At 41.3% G+C, this 12201-nt stretch overlaps 1 protein-coding gene across 1 annotated transcript in view; it reads left to right on the forward strand.

Annotated features, from left to right (window-relative positions):
* Nucleotides 1–1768: 1768 nt before the first annotated feature.
* The window catches only part of LOC124622164 (poly [ADP-ribose] polymerase tankyrase-2-like), a 55371-nt gene continuing 44938 nt past the window's right edge, over nucleotides 1769–12201 (forward strand). The window contains exon 1 of the mRNA XM_047147807.1: nucleotides 1769–1849. The gene's annotated coding sequence lies outside the window, so the exon portion shown is untranslated. The remainder of the gene's footprint in view (nucleotides 1850–12201) is intronic.

Here is a 12201-nt window from a genome sequence, read left to right on the forward strand (position 1 = left end):
CGCCATTATCATTTGCTATTTATCTTGTGATACATGTACCGTCAGACCGATGTTCACCAATTATGAATTAAAGTTAAGTATTCCAGTAGTTACTTACGTTCTTTGCTACTATAAATTCCCTTACGTGTTCCAGACCTCACGCCAGCCTGCGTGAGCTTAAACGCGTGCCTTTCGGCTTCCTCTCCTAGTGACTTGGCTGTCTTCCCAAGTCATCACATATAATGCACTGCACTGAGTTTGAAGCTGCGGAAGTTACACCTGAAATTTTAGTTAAGGTAACTGGCGCTTGCAGAGGTAAATACATTCTGCGCCATTCTATTTAAGAAAATCGTACAGAGAAATGGGAGTTTTTGATGGACTTTTCCATTATGCCCACGTTTTCGTAAGAAAACTCACCAAATACTGCACGAGACCTTCAGAATGGTGAATCAAAATGTATCGTCTGCCAGATCTGTCCTCCATTAACCAGTCGCAGCAGACACAACAGCTAATTACTAGAAATCATTAAAGAGCGATACCAGAAATAACATACTACCAAAAAAATGTTTTGCTCATCTCAACATGGTTGGAACCATTAATTTCACCGTACCACACGGCTGCCGACGCATAAATTTAACTGCCGCGAGCAGTTACAAATCAGTGGACGGATCCCAGCCGAACAAACAATCGATTTGAAATATTCCAGTGATCTGAATGGACAGTTCATATGAATTAATTAAGTTACCCACTTAGAACCTATTTGCTTCTCTCTAATATATTAATAAAAGTAATTTCGAAACGGGGAACTAAGATTAACAACTGTTTCCGCTAGAATGGCGTTTTGTATGCAGACGAAGTCACACTACTGACGGAGAATGAAGATGACCTACAGAGGGGAATGATTTTATTAGGTAAGATGTGTGAAGAGCACTGTTTGACGAATTCAGAAAAAAGGCCAAATTAATGTATTTTAAAGGAAAGCATCCTGTAAGGACAAAAACTGTGGTAACAATAGAACAGGACAAACATTTTGACTATTTAAGTTGTGATGTCGCGTGTGAGTAGGGCGAAGACGTAGATTAGTTAGCGAAGTTTGGGAACATGTGTGGAACAATAAACTAATGAATAAAAATGAATAAAATTATAATTTTATAAGACAATGCTTGTTTACGGAAGTGAATCGTCGGCTGTATATAAACATCAAGAAAATTGCATACAAGTAACATAGATAATGTTTCTAAGAGGAGTAAAAGGATGCGCAAGAGCCACAAGATTCCGAAATTCGGAAATTGAGTAAGTACTGACGATATATAATATTCGCAATAAAATACGGGAAAAAATGCCGGAAATAAATGTAAAATCTTGAAGCATGCGTTGTAAAACTTAGATATTACTTAAGATGGTACAATCGTATTCCGTCTAAATATGTGTTGTTGTGCAGATAATTTCGATATTGATTAAATAGGGAAGGCGAATTTTGCACAGCATCAGTTGTCTTTAACCGCAAAGTGGGGCTAACTGTCAAAATATGTACTAAAGATAAGTCACTGGCATCGTTTTGAGCAAAGGTGAGCGGAGGTCTAGGCAAATGGTGGATTGAACAATTCACTCGGGGTGCTACGTTCCATCACAGGAAGTGCGGAGTTGGCTCACGTCTTAGAAACGGAGCTGCATGAAGCGAAGGTCACGCCTCGCGCGTTCGGCATTCTCCGCCAGCGTTCGGAGAGCGGGGGTCACGTGACGGCAAAACTGCAGCCTCGCCTGTTCTCTTCAACAGTCGCTCGCGAAACGTGGCGTTGGTAGCAAGCAAGAGAGCAGGTGCCATTGTGTTTCGTGCCTACAGCAGTGCAGGCGTGCGTGTATATAGCAGGTAGGAGCCTGAGTCAGCACGACTCTAACACCGTCCTTGGTCTTGAGTGCAGGTTTATGAGATGTGAAAATATTAAGTGAAATATCTAAGTAAATACTACTAAAAGAGGATGCGTAGCAGGAAGCGGCGAGTACTTGCCGATACGACACACCGGTTTGTTCCGTGACAGTTACCAAGTTTCTCTACCCGCCTCCAGTGTCTTTTGCGTGTGTGTGTGGTCAGGTGCTCGCTAACGGCTTTGGGTATGTTACCCTTCTCTCTTGCTTCCTCGTGTCATTCTACTGTAGTTGTAATGTGAATTTCACTGGTAGATTTCGAAGAACAGACCGTGTTTGATGTTGGACTGAAGTGTGAACAAGTCAGAGGTAGGCATGAGGTGACGATTTTGCATCGATACAGATGCGAGGACATCTTTTCCAGTGTTAAAGGATTTTCAGTTTCTGTTATCCGAAAGCGTGCTTGGCAAATTTCACTAATGAATGCCTTTCGAAAAAATTAGTCTATAAATAATTTCTGAAGCGATTTTGATTTGTCGTCGGCGTCGTCGTCGTTGTTGTTGTTGTTGTTGATGTTGTCTTCATTCCACAGACTGCTCTGATGCAACTGTCCATGCTACTGTATCCTGTGCAGGCCTCAGCTCCGAATAACTACTGCAACCTACATACTTCTGAATCTGTTTAGTGCATTCATCTCTAAATATCCCCCTACGATTTTTACCCTCCACGCTTCCCTCCAATACAAAATTGATGATCCCTTTGGGTCGACAGAAGCGTCCGATCCCACGCGTCGGCTTTGACCCGTGACGTAAGGGTGTTGTCGTGTGTGACGTCATGACGGCGAGGAGGTTGGTTTGTGTGTGGCAGTCTCCAGTTCTGTTTTATCTTATTTTATTTACTTTTCTGATCTGTTCGTTCTATCTCGTGAGATTTTTTTAAAATTTAAAAACACTTATTACTTATTTTAATTATCTGTTTCCTCGAATTTCTGTTTTAGTTTATTATATTTATCTTTCTGATCTGTTCGTTCTATCCCGTGAGATTTTTTTTTTAAAAAGACAAAAAACACTAATCAGCTACTGAAGCATCTTTATCTTCTATGGGTTGCAGGGGTTACGACCCCTGGGGAGGTGGGTGGGTATTCATGCATGGCTGTCTTCACTTACACGTTGTAGCTACGCAAGGCGTCTAAATTTGTTTGTATTTAGTTTGCCCCCCACCCAAAACACCCCATTTCCCGCGCTTGTCCCGTTAGTGTCATTAGGCTTCTTGTGGAAAGTGTGTGTGTGTTTGTTTTTGTTTCCGCCATATTTGTGACGTCATGGGTCAAAGCAGACGGGTGGGATCGGACGCTTCCGTAATTCCATCCCTTGTTGCCTTAGAACGTGTCCTACCAACCAATCCCTTCTTCTAGTCAAGTTGTAGCCCAAATGCCTCTTCTCCCCAATTCTTTTCAGTACCTCCTCATTAGTTATGTCATCTACCCATCTAATCTTCAGCATTCTTCTGTAGCACCATATTTCGAATGCTTCTGTTCTCTTCTTGTCTACACTGTTTGTCGTCCATGTTTCACTTCCATATATGGCTATGCTCCATACAAATACTTCCAGAAAAGTCTTCCTGACGCTTAAATCTATACTCGACGTTAACAACTTTCTGTTCTTCAGAAACACTTTCCTTGCCATAGGCATTCTACATTTTATATCCTCCCTACATCGACAATCAAGTTATTTTGCCTCCCAAATAGCAAAACTCATTCACTACTCTAAGTGTCTCATTTCCTAATCTAATTCCGACAGCATCACCTGATTTAATTCCATGATACTCATTTTGCTTTTGATTATGTCTTATATCCTCCTTTCAATACACTGTGCAATCCTTTCAACTGCTCTTCTAGTTCCTTTGCTGTCTGACAGAATTACAATGTCGTCAGCAAATCTCAAAGTTTTCATTTCTTCTCCAAATTTTTCTTTTGTTTCCTTTACAGCTTGTTCAGTTTACAGATTGAACAACATCAGGGATAGGCTACAACCCTGTCTCACTCCCTTCTCAAGCACTGCTTCCCTTTCATGCCCATCGACTCGTATATCTGCCATCTGGTTTCTGTACACATTGTAAATACCAGTCTCATTCAGAAATTGAAAGAGTATTCCAGTCAACATTGTCAAAAGCTTTCTATAAGTCTACAAATGCTTGAAACGTAGGTTTGCCTTCTAAGATAAGTCTCAGAGTCAATATTGCCTCACGTGTTCCCACATTTCTCCAGAATCCAAACTGATCTTCCCTGAGGTCGGCTTCTACCATTTCTTCCATTCTCTTGTAAAGAATTCGTGTTAGTGTTTTGCAGTCGTGACTTATTAAACTGATAGTTCGGTAACTTTCACACCTGTCAACACCTGCATTTTTGGGATTGGAATTACATTATTCTTGAAGTCTGAGTGTATTTTGCATGTCTCATACATCTTGCTCACCAGATGGAAGAGTTTTGTCATGGCTAGCTCTCCCAAGGCTATCAGTAGTTTTAATGGAATGTTTTCCACTCCTGGGGCCTTGTTTCTATTTAGGTCTTTCAGTGCTCTGCCAGTTTCTTCCCATTTCATCTACAGTCTCTTCCATTTCCATAATATTGTCCTTAAGTACATCACCCTTGTATGGACCCTCCATATACTCCTTCCACCTTTCTGCTTGCCCTTCTTTGCTTATGGCTGGTTTTCCATCTGAGCTCTTGATATTCATGCAAGTGGTTCTCTTTTCTCCAAAGGTGTCTTCAATTTTCCTGTAGGCAGTATCCTATCTTACCCCTAGTGATATGCGCCTCTACATCCTTACATTGGTCCTCTAGCCATCCCTGCTGAGCCATTTTGCACTTCCTGTTGACCTCATTTTTGAGACGTTTGTATTCCTTTCTGCCTGCTTCATTTACGGCATTTTTATATTTTCTCTTTTCATCAGTTAAATTCAATATCACTACTGTTACAGATGGATTTCTACTATCCCTCGTCTTTTTATCTACTTAATCCTTTGCTGCCTTCACTATTTTATCTCTCAAAGCTACCCATTCTTCTTCTACTGTATCACTTTCCCCTGTTCTTGTCAATCGTTCCCTTATGCTCTCTCTAAAACAGTGTATGGCCTCTGGTTCTTTCAGTTTATCCAGGTCCCATCTTCTTAAATTCCTACCTTTTTCTAGTTTCTTCAGTTTTAGTCTACAGTTCATTAGCAATAAATAGTGGTCAGAGTCCACATCTGTCCTTGGAAATGTCTTACAATTTAAAACCTGGTTCCTCTGTCTGTCTTACCATTATATAATCTGAAACCTTCCAGTGTCTCCAAGCCTCTTCCACGGATACAACCGTCTTTCATCAATCTTAAACTAAGTGTTAGCTATTATCAGTTACGCTCTGTGCAGAATTCTACCACACGGCTTCCTCGTTCATGCCTTATCCCCAGTCCATATTCACCTACTAATTTTCCTTCCTTTTCCTAGTATCGAATTGCAGTCCCTCACGACTATTAAATTTTCGTCTCCCTTAACTATCTAATTTCTTTTATCGCATCATACGTTTTTTGAGTTTCTTCATCCGCAGAGCTACTTGGCTTATAAACTTGTACTACTGTGGTAGGCGTGGGCTTCGTTTCTATCTGGGCTACAATAATGCGTTCACTATGCTGTTTGTAGTAGCTTACCCGCATTCCTATTTTCCTTTCATTATTAAAACTACTCATGCGTTACCCTTATTTGATTTTGTATTTCTAACCCTGTATTCTCCTGAGAAGAATTCTAGTTCCTCCTGCCACCATACTTCACTAATTCCCACTGTATCTAACTTTAACCTACCCGTTTCCCTTTTTAAATTTTCTAACCTACCAGCCCGATTAAGGGATCTGGCATTCCATGCTCCGATCTGTAGAACGCCAGTTTCCTTTCCTCCTGAGTAGTCCCTGCCTGTAGAGCCGAATGGGAGACTATTTTACCTGCGGAATATTTACGCAAGAGGACGCCATCATCATTTAACCATACAGTAAAACGATTTCGAGTAATAGTTTAAAATTAAAAACAGTTATACAGGATATCGCATACTTAGGAGTACGCCTTGGCGGAATAAAATTTCCCAGCAAAGGCAAGCATTTATCAAAGTAAAAATAGCACTGAGTCATAGCGCTGGATGCTTGTTTACACTCCGACAATCCGTAACAGTAGCAGCGCAACAGGACGAACTTCGATCGATGCTGTGGGTGACCAGTAAGGCAGTGCCGCCGACCTTGCCCAAGGAGGCTGTGGAGTTACGCAGTGGGGCAGGGCGCTGACTGCTGTATAGCATGCGCAGTCAGCCAGTATGAATCACGGTCCGCAGTCTGCCTGGTCCAGACTTTTACTTCCTAAAACTTCGACTGCTTGTTCTTTTGTGCTACCTACTCATGCACATTTAATTTGTAGTTGAATGCAAATTATGTTTGTGAGTGCATGGTAAGTGTGTTACGTGGAACTGCAGAAATTGAAAGCGAATGAACTGTGATTCTGCAGCGTCAAGGTAACGTTTTCACAACGGGTATGTTTCTAAACTTACCACACACCTCCCGTCTTTTTCACTGGAAAAAATTTAAACAGGGATTGCAAGTTTGCCATTACTGTGAGACTTGAACGTGTAAATTAGCCCATACCTCTCCATTGCAAACTAAAACGAATCATGAACTTTGCAGGGTACGTTGCTTAACATCAACAGTGAAGGTCTAGATGTGTTCCAGGCTGTGCCGTAAGGCGTGGGTGGATAGCTTAGCCGATAAGACGCAAGAGGTCCAGTTGAAGCCTCCTTCAGTGAGCATACGGCTGATCTCGCGTTAAGTTCTGATAGGGTTAGCGTTTGCTGATGAATCGTCGTTGCGAAACTTGTCAGGAGCAGGCAGCTCATGGAGCTGACACACCACACACCATATTATTGTCTGAGAAGTGAAAGATGGAGATGGTTAGTTTTGTAACATGCTCCATCATATTAATTTTGTGATACTTCTTGTTTAGGTTTGATTTTTGTACGAGGTATGTGATGGACAAGACTAAATATGAAGTATTATGTTTCTGTTAATGAGAGTATACAACAATTTTCACAATAGTACATTTCATACGCTTCATATTTCTTGCAAGCGATGTTTCACACTAATACGGAAAATATTCCGGCATACAAAATAAAGTGTATGCGCCACATAAGGTTTCAGGTAGCAGAATGCTCCTTTTATCTTAGGCAAATGGGATAACTGTTTGTTAGGAGGTTTGTCATTGCAAATTGTATGAATTTCCGTTCCACCACAGTTTTAGTAAAAGTTTGTCGACTGCTGAGTTTCCTTCTTTTCCTGTCTTACACTTCCATAGCGTCTTTCTTTCTTTATAACGTTAGAGAAGCCAATAAGACTTGAACACCTTCTGCACATATGCCAGCAGCTCTGGCGGCCAGTCGAAACAGATATGAGGCAAACTTGAATCTTCCCTGCCCTGTAAACATAGCTGTAAGATTGGAAGTGAGTGTTTGGCGTCATTGGCCGGGAGGCCCCTTACGGGGCAGGTCCGGCAAACTTGGTGCAGGTCTTATTACGTTCGACGCCACATTGGGCGACCTGCTCGCCGGATGGGGATGAAATGATGAAGACAACTCAACACCCAGTCCCTGAGCGGGGAAACTCCCCGACCCAGCCGGGAATCGGACCCGTCACGCTGACCACTCAGATATCGGGGCGGATAGCTCTAAGATTAGACGACATTGATAACGTTGTGGGAAGACTGTGAAAATAGTCTGAAAAAATCTGTTGTGTACGCATCTTAGAGTTTGAGACTTTCCCTTTCTCATATGTCTTTCGTAGTGCATCTAAATTGTTATTTCAATACAGACGCAGAAATTTCTGCTGCAGATTTGCGTTGCTTCTCGAGAGTTCGCTGTTTGACCATCTTGAGTGCTAATTCATTCTAGGGGTCCCTTTATGGGTCCATTCAGAGTTCAGCTACCATTTCCTCTGATGCAGTCCCCCAATTCTGATTTCTTCTCTCAAATATTTACAATTTCCGTAATTTTTTGACTAATCCAGTAGAACTGTACTGTCTACTCCTATGTTCTGAGTCATCATGAGAGGCTTTTGAGATCTCGAAGATGTTGCGTTTTCTTAATTATATTTTCCAGCTCCAGAGATCCCCTGTTCCTTCGCCCGAAATGCCTCCCATATGGCCACATTTAGCTTACATAGATTAAATCCGGGATAGAGGGTCATTATTTTTTTTTTCAAAAGCCAGTTTCACAACCTGATCCACAAGACCAACCTGAAACTTTCCATAAACTGACTTTTCAATTCATAAAAAGCAAGTCGATTTTGGTTACAAAGGTACAGGAAATTTCAAACTAGCTAAAAATCCGTAAAAAATATGTGATACTTGGCCATCGTACTGGGGCATCAGGACTCGATAGCCAGATACGTAACGAGTAGATGACCGTCGGAAAAATACTTTAAAATCAGAAAATTATAAAAAAAACTTTGAACACTTTAAACATGTTATGGAATCCCTTGGTACAAAAAAAATTGTGTAATGTTAGTTGAAGGTAAATTATATCTTAAACAGAACCTCATTTGTAAAAAGCATTTTACAGCTCCAGAATTTTTTAACGTTTTATTAACTCGTTGGAAAATTCTACTTCTGTATAGAAGATGATATATCATCTCAATTATTCGGGTAATTTAATCTGGAACTAAGCCTGATTTATGAAAAGAAATGTTTACTTTATAGACTTCGATTTATTATTTTAAATACTGCGTTACCATGTCAATGGCAAACATCAAAATACGATGTGCAGTGTTCGTGTAACGAACGCTTGCACCAGGCACACTGAATCCAATCACAGGTTTTATCTGTGTTTGAGTAGTCTTCCCCGCATCCAACGCACTCGTCCTCTTTTTCGACAACTTCGTCACTTGATTCTTCCTTGTAGTGAAAGTCACCTGACGAGTCTCAACCGTCTGAAGCAATTTTAACCTTCCTGATCCGAGCTTTTTTCACCAGGATTTTCCCAATAGGCCTAGCTTATTTTCCGTTTTCCATCAAGTTTCCATTTTAACGTTTTAATCTTTTCTTTTGGCGTCAAGTTTGTAGCTTTAATCTTTCCGGGCCTACGCTTGTTTGAGGCTCAGGTCTAGCTGGGAAAGGTGAAACATTGTTCAGAAATTTTTTTAATTTTTTTTAGTGACTTGGATAGTTTCATTTGAAATCACAAGCCAAATAGGCGCATGTCGTCTGGTCTTGTAGAAGATCCTGGTAGAGGTAACGTTGCCCTTCTTTCAGGAGATTTTCTCTTTTTTCTCTCTATTGTCAGCTGAAGTAGTCGGTGATCTAGTAGTGGACTGCAGCTTGAGTAACAGAACTCTTTCAGTGGATTTCTGACTAGATGTCTGGATCGTATCTGCTCTCTAGGGGAACATGACAAACATGTCGAGGTTCTTTCATGGAATGTTCGGCCAGATTCGTTGATGTTTTCATTTCCCATAAGCCTATCTGTGGAACTGCATCGGGATTGAGTAGGTAGTTTGCCTTTGCTTAGAATCGTGACACAGGATTCCCTGGTGTTACAGCTTTTCCCCAACTATCTTGTAGAAGCTCGCCTAGCTTCGGATGTAGGTGATTATTTTGCCATTTTTCAGCAGCGCTACAAAAATGAAACACTAACGATTTGAAGACAGATCGGTCCTGCGGCTGCAGATAATGGGTAGTATGGCTGGTGAGGCACATCAAACTGGTAACATTCCTCTAGGCAAACTCCAACATCTGTGCCGATCTAGAATATGATGTGTGGCCATCCAAAACCAGCATAACTGTTCCAAGGGGTTTGCGGGGCACAAAATGATTCTTTAGCCATTCAAAAAAAAAACCTCAGCATTCAGGAAGAGAGACAACTTTACTTCCAGGTGACATGTTCTCCTACCACTCCTTTTTTAAGTAATTCCTTTCATGAAAACATAAGGAGGAAGAAACTCCCTTCACCATTGCAGCCAGCGAGTATGTAGTAGTGCCTCCACTTTCTGACGAAGTAATCATAGGAACTGTTTTTGACCCGTTTTCAGCTACAACGGCACCTGATCGGCTATTTAACTGAAGGCCCGTCTCATCCATGTTAAATACACTTTCAGTTTATTGGGCAAACCATTTTCTTCCATTATGGTTGAAAGTAAGTTGAAATATTCCTTGATCATCACAACTTATCCCCTGGACTGTGGACAAAGACATGCTTTCATTTTTATGCAGACTTAGATCTACATGTCGGCATAACAACAGTTGTAACCAATCGTCACCCGCATTTCCTTTTTCGTTATTAAATTTGTTTTACGCCAAGCTGCAAAGTAAAATCATAAGCCGCACCTCATACAGATCCCTCGTTAACGGAAAACCATGGGCCTGCAAGTTTTATGAGGTGGACAAGTCGTAACTCATTAGCTGAACAATAACTAGGACCCATTGGAATTTTGGAACACTGCCGGCATTTAATTTTCTCTCGAGAGTTTTCCTAGAAACATTGAACTCTATGGAAGCCTTTCTCAGGGAATAACCTTCTCTGATTACGTTATTAATAACATTTTCCATGATCGCCTACAAGTTCGAATGTGAATTTATTGCGCCGTTTCCTCGTCAATATCAAACTTATTTGTCAGGTCACAAAGTGAGTCCATTTTCGAATTCCCATGCGACCAACATTTCACATGCCTCTGTAAGCCATAGATTCACCCAAAAGCACGGCGAGTGACCGTATATAAAGACGTCGTCCGCATACTGATGAACTTCAATGTCTCTAGATCGACAACATACTGGGCATATAGTAAGGGACTCAGAATCGCGCCCTGCGGGAGGCCACAAGACACACAACACGTCAACCTGATCGCGGATATATACTATACTGCAATCAAGTAAACTGTAAGTATTGCGTAAAATTATCCCAGGCAGACGCAACATTTGCTATTTGTTGATAACTTCAGGTACCAGGACATTGTCCTACGCCCTCGAAATGTCAAGAAATAAGTCCATCAAATAAATGTTGTAACCTCTCCGCAAATAATATTGTTAAATATGAATGCAAATTGGAGCCAAATGTAAACTCCCCACAAAATTTACAAATGATAATTGACCATTAAACCACACAATATTGATTACATAATGAACCATGAATCAAATGTAACCACCTAACAGAAATAATGTTTAATATCTGGTAAATTCTATAAGGACAGCAGCGCTGACCTTCGGCCCTGTGAAATAATTAAACCTGATAAATTTTATAAGGACAGCAGCGCTGACCTTCGGCCCTGTATTCTGAATAAAACAAGCAAAAATTTTTACCTCAATAAAACTGCAATTATATATATCTGCTCTTATGTATCGACACAGCTTCGTGCAGTGCTGGCGTATATTTTTTTTTTTTTTTTCTTCTTGGAAGGAATGCATAGGAAAAATTCTTTAAATTGTAATGAATGTTTTTCTTTAAAAGAGTTACTTTATAAAAAATTATTATTGGGGCATTTTTTGAACAAATTAATTACAATTAACATACATTATTAGATGTGCGCAATGCTGCGTCTTTACCTTCTACAACAATACATATCGTCCCGAATCGTGACCAGAGTCGCGAGAAGAGCACGCCGCCGACGCATGCCGACTTCTGCTCGTACAACTGTCCACTCGCTACTACTGTATCCGACTGACTACTACTGCCGACAGAGTACAACTGAACACTCGCGCGGTCAAGCGCAGACTAGCAACGATAAATAACTCTCTGGTCAGAGATTCTGTCATGCCTCGCCAGCGCTGGTATTGAATACATACATGTTTCAATGTTAGTGAAGGACGTGGTTTCAATGTCCATTGCAAAAAAAAAAAAATGGTTCAAATGGCTCTGAGCACTATGGGACTTAACTTCTGTGGTCATCAGTCCCCTAGAACTTAGAACTACTTAAACCTAACTAACCTAAGAAGATCACACACATCCATGCCCGAGGCAGGATTCGAACCTGCGACCGTAGCAGTTGCGTAGTTCCGGACTGAAGCGCCTAGAACCGCTCAGCCACCGCGGCCGGCATTGACCAAACACATCCAACGGGAGTGCACACAGATAGTTGTTTGCAGAACTTCCTGCAAAACTTCCTCCAGTGTTCTTTCTTGTGGGCCTTGAGAAAGCACTTAGTGGACGCATCCATTCGTTTGTAGGCAACGTAGTTCTCCCACATGGTATGCCGTTTAAGACGACTACAAGCCAGTCTATGTTGCGCCACCTCACGAGAACATTCTGGGTGCCACCAGGGAACCGGAGATAGGCTGGTGCCCTTCTGTGGAATACAATGCGA

Source organism: Schistocerca americana, chromosome 7 (genome assembly GCF_021461395.2).
Source record: "Schistocerca americana isolate TAMUIC-IGC-003095 chromosome 7, iqSchAmer2.1, whole genome shotgun sequence".
Taxonomy (NCBI): domain Eukaryota; kingdom Metazoa; phylum Arthropoda; class Insecta; order Orthoptera; family Acrididae; genus Schistocerca; species Schistocerca americana.